The sequence below is a fragment of the Poecilia reticulata genome, linkage group LG6, assembly GCF_000633615.1.
Source record: "Poecilia reticulata strain Guanapo linkage group LG6, Guppy_female_1.0+MT, whole genome shotgun sequence".
NCBI lineage: Eukaryota > Metazoa > Chordata > Actinopteri > Cyprinodontiformes > Poeciliidae > Poecilia > Poecilia reticulata.
In genome coordinates this window covers 31351535-31356578 of record NC_024336.1, presented here as the reverse complement: position 1 = coordinate 31356578, position 5044 = coordinate 31351535, and the positions used below count along the sequence as shown (strand labels likewise).

Here is a 5044-nt window from a genome sequence, read left to right as displayed (position 1 = left end):
GGTCCCACTTGGTCCCACTTGATCCCATTTGGTCCCACTTGGTCCCATTTGGTCCCACTTGATCCCATTTGGTCCCACTTGGTCCCATTTGATCCTGTTTGCTCCCATTTGGTCCCACTTGGGACAGATCTAGTGTTGCCCGTTGCTCTGCAGCGTCAGCCTTTTTTTCTTTGCTTCTTGACAACCAGCAGCTGCAGGACGTCACTCCTGCTCTGCTCGCTCTGCGATGTTCGTCTTGACTGGACTGCCGTGTCCGTTGGGCCTCAGCACCCGCAGGGGATCGTCACAGGAAGTGATGGTTTCCTTGGAAACGGCGCCCGCCTGGTTTGGCTCCACATCCTTCACAGGAGGAGACGGATGGGACTCTGTCCTCAGAGGATCGGACGGATTCACCTCCTCGCTCCTTCTCTGCCTCTTCACTGACCGGCCGTCCGGTGGCCCCCCACGGACCGCTCCTGGCCCGCCAACCCCCAGTTTGACCAGCCAGCTCCTGCTCACAGAGGAAAACGGGTCATGTCGCTCAGCCTGCCGGAACCAAATATGTCGGAAGAGACAGTGTCCTCTGTCCTTCTGTCTCTGTCATGGAGACAAACAGAAACGTTTACTGAGATCTGCTCTGTTAAGGTGGATCTGTTAAGGTGGATCTGGAAGATACTCACAGACTTGTAGCCTTGTCCCTTTAGGTCCACACACAGGAAGCGTCTCCGTCTCAAGTCAAAGATCAGCACCCAGCTGTCCGGTGCTGCAGGTACCGGCAGAACGACTGAAAAATGGTTCAATAACAGCAAATAATTCAGAAAAATTACTTTTAATTACCAGGAATATTGTTTATTTAGAAGTCATGACAATAATCAACAGAATCTGAAATCCCTTCAGAAAGATTACGGTTTGTCTGAAATAGTGAAAAATGTTTGTTTTTCCAAACATGTTGCAGGAAAACTGAACATTTTGTGGAGTAAAATGTTGTGAACCCTGAAGACGCCTCAGTTTGGATCCGCCGGGAGCCGTTTGTGATCCTGGCGGTGATGAAGACGATCGTGGAGTCCGGATCAGACTCACCCAGGTGAGGAGCGTTCGGCCTCAGGTCCAGGCGGAGGCGTCCCGGACCGGCGGGAGCCGCGGCCTCCGCGCCGCCCGCCTGCGGCCGCCGCGGCTTCGCTCTGCTCTCCGCTCTGCCACAAACATGCAGCACAATCAGGAAGAGGGCGAGGGGAACCGGCTGCATGGTCAGCGGCGAGGGCTCCTGTCCAACAGCTCCAATGTTCGGGATGGTGAGAGGGCAGCTTCTGGAGGAGGAGAAAGTCCAACAGGCTTATTTAAACAGAGGGTCAATAAACCGGCTAACTGATTTACCAAAATGCCTCCGAGCCGCAGCTGCAGGCGGCCGCACCGCCAGCCGACCGGCATTTATTCACTTTACAGCATTCACTTGTTTTCTAGGACTTTTCTGCGTCAAAACGAGATGAATCCATTATAGCATGAAATGAGTTGAAACTTAGAGAAATTCTGCTCTGGAAGCAGCCGGGTCAGAACCAGAACCTGTGGCGAACATCCCGAACCATCGGCCCATGCTGAGTCACAGCATCAATGATTCATCCCTGCTTATTAATTAACTGTACAAACTTCCGCCGTTACACAACGGAGCTGCAGCTGTCGGTGACCTTCTGACCTCATCGAGGCTGGAAAACACTTTGACTCTCACAGCTTGTAAAATGATCCGGAGCAAAGTTTAATCCCCAGTGAATTATTTATTTATTTATTTCAATCAGACAAAAGTAAAATCAAGAAAAAGAAAATTAAAATTAAAACAAGTTATCACTCTTAAGTGAAATGCTATTTTATATTATCTGTTTGAAAAGGAGCAGGTAGAAGATACAAGATGTTATGATGTCCTGCCCCATAAACTTATAATCAGTTAAATGTCGAAACACCAAAAAGATAAATTATTTACACCTTACAAGATATTTAAATCTCACATTCTCATCTTTAGATGTGCAATTATTTAAACATTTTTTTATATCATCAGTAGTCTTTATGGACATTAAAACACTCATCTTATAGAACGTGTTTCCCAATAAGGTCCTTTTTAAACAGTTTTTTAAGCTGATTTATATTTTTATATTTATCATCTCCACACACCGATAAACAGAAACGTTTCCTGGTTGTTTTTTAAATGTCCTTCACCTCCTAAATTATAACCTCCTCTCTGTCACAAAACTGTTTTTGTATATTGGGTGGAAGTTGATGATTTCTGACCTTAAACATGAATTTTTATCATACAGACATTAGGCTGTTGTTGTTGTGCTATTAGCTAGCTGCTAGCTAATGACTTTGCTAGCAACACTAAATAACTAAAAGCTTCTTCCCTGTATCTTTAATGATATCAGTCATTCTTTAGTATTTATTATGCAATAAGGGCACATCGCCCGTCCAAAACCGATCATCTTCATGGATATATGTCCGATCTTCTAACTTCCTTTGCTGCATAATGTACATTTCATTTATTCTAGCGTTAGGTAAATGTATCCTGAAGGACAATAACACTTAAATAAAAGTCCAACAAGGATATTCATTTAGAATTAAAAATAACTCACCCTGAATTACCATGATAGATATAATGAATGTAATTAATGAAGGGAAAAAACTCAATCAGACTTTAAGTTTAGTTTCTGGTTCGCAGAGGATGACGTTCAATTTGTTTCCCAATTAATCAATGGAGAAAAAAAACTAACTAACTCAGTTAAGTAAAATAAAATTGTAATCAAAACTTTTGGAATTGTAATGATTCCTTTTTGAAATCAAAAAGTTTTGTTTAAAAAACGTTTTTTTTAATTAAATAACTCATTTTTACCAAACATGAACATTTATTTGCACACATCATAAATCTGTTGTTGTGATTTTAGGTCCTGATCACATCATGTGAGAATCACAAGCAAAACTTTGAGTCACAAACAAAAACTTATTTCTGACAAGCGCAAATAAGTTTGTTTTACAAAAAAGAAAGTTAACTTCATGAGTCAAAAATGTGGGATTTACATTTTTTAAGATTTTTTTTTTAAGTAAAACTCAGTAGCTTTTCTCATGGTGACATTAACAATTAAATTTTTGCTTTTGTTTTTTTCTGCAGTTAAAGTTTTCTGCAGCTCTGCTGTCCTGAATGGACCGTCTTCATCTCCACTGCAGCCAACAGGCAGAACTTTGTTTTATAGATTACAGTCACTAAAAGGTTGCTTTGAGCCCTAGTTTATATTTTAATAGTGTAATTATGTAAAGACTAAATATGTCTGGTGGTCCAGCTCTGATTTACATATCTTGCTAAATTGTGGGTTTGAATATTACTTTACTATAACAAAATGCAGAAAGAAATGACTAATAAAATATCTTACATATGCAGTGTTATGCTCTATATAGAGATGTTCCTTAGCTTTGATTGTATCTCTCACAATTTTGTAATTTATCATTTATTAAACTCTGAAAGCTGAGTGGCTTTAATATTCTGTCCTATAATGCGGTTAGATGGGCCCTTTTTTTGAGCACCTGCCCCTTTAGTGTCTCTGCACGGCCCTTAACAACACATTAACATCCAACATCTTCACTTCAGGCATGTATTTAAGGGACATCTGAACCTGATGACCCTTCCTCACCTGGGGTCACTGCACTTTGACCTTATGCATTCATTATGTCACAACAGAGGGTCAGACTGCAAGCATTATTCATAAATAACACATTCATCAATCTGTGTCTTGACACAATGCTGGTGATGCCACTTGTTGCTGTAAGCTGAACAATGAGCTTCCGTCCTGTGACCAGCAGAGGGCGCCCCACGCTCACCTTTACTTTCTCCTCAGATCCAAAAATTACCGTATTTTCCGGACTATAAGACCCACCTAAAAGCCTTAAATGTTCTAAAAAATCAGCAGTGCGCCTTATAATCCGGTGCTCCTGATGTGGGCACTGAATTCCAAAATCTGTCCCTGATACAGGGACGTAAAGTGTACAGTAGGACGCTGGCAGTGATAAACCGATCAGAGGATTGTTGTCCGAGTTCTGCAGCCTCGGTAAAAACCAGACAGGTTCTTCCTCCATCACCGTCTCTCTTCATCTGCGACTCCACGCCGCCGCCCATTCACTGCTAATGTGGAAAAGGAAGTGAAGCAAACTAATGTTTGCCGTCATTCCGGGAAGATTAACAAAAAACTCCAACCGCTGGACATCGGTGTAAACAGGTCGTTCAAACAGAAGCGGCGAGCGGCGAGGGAGCGATGGACGCCAGACTGAACACACGTTTACTGAGACGCGGCGCCGGGCGAGTTACGCCGCCAGGTGTGGATGGACTGGATGCCTGGGCTGATGGATCTGCCTCACTGTTAGCAGAGCTTCACTGAAGCCGCATCGTTGCTGAACCTGGAAACGAGACCGACTCCGACAACGATGAGGGGAAACCGGGCATGTTGGATGTTCAGTTCAGACACAGAGGAGGAAGATTTGAGGAAGAAGAATAAAAATAACGTGAGTGTTTTGTTACATAGTGGAATAAAGTTAAACTGAACTTACTGCTTTGTTTCCGTTACCTTTTTCATGTTGTTGACCTCGTGTTTTAGCCTGCGTCTGATAATCCGCTGAGTTAAATACAGAAATGGACGCCATAATTGAGAGTGCGCCTTATAATCCGGAAAATACGGTAGTTATTAAAGTGAACCGAAACAAAACCTGGAAGAAATTCACTGCAAAAGATTTTACAAAACGATTTTTATTTTCATCTCAGGAATACAGTTGACTGCTGTGCACAGCACAGACGTACAAAAATAAAAGGAAAACTATTTGTTATATAGTATTTTTCTCAGTTATATTTCAGAAACAAACGACTGGAGAAATCTGTTTTCAAACTAATTTACAATCATTTCAACGATCGGAACTAAGGCAGAAGGTGAGGAATTAAAAACAGGAAGAACCGGGAGCTGAGCGCAGGAAACTGAAACAAACAGGCTGCAGCTGGACCAACTACACAGCTCCAGCTGGCAGCTGACCTCAGGTTGACAGCTGA

At 42.5% G+C, this 5044-nt stretch overlaps 1 long non-coding RNA gene across 1 annotated transcript; it reads right to left on the bottom strand.

The window, feature by feature from the left end:
• Positions 1–15: 15 nt before the first annotated feature.
• LOC103466849 (uncharacterized) lies at positions 16–1106 on the bottom strand. Its single transcript, XR_001776674.1, has 3 exons — positions 1060–1106; positions 660–763; positions 16–576 (listed from the first exon to the last, which is right to left on the bottom strand). It is a non-coding gene; the product is annotated as an uncharacterized LOC103466849 (long non-coding RNA).
• Between the last annotated feature and the right edge of the window lie 3938 nt (positions 1107–5044).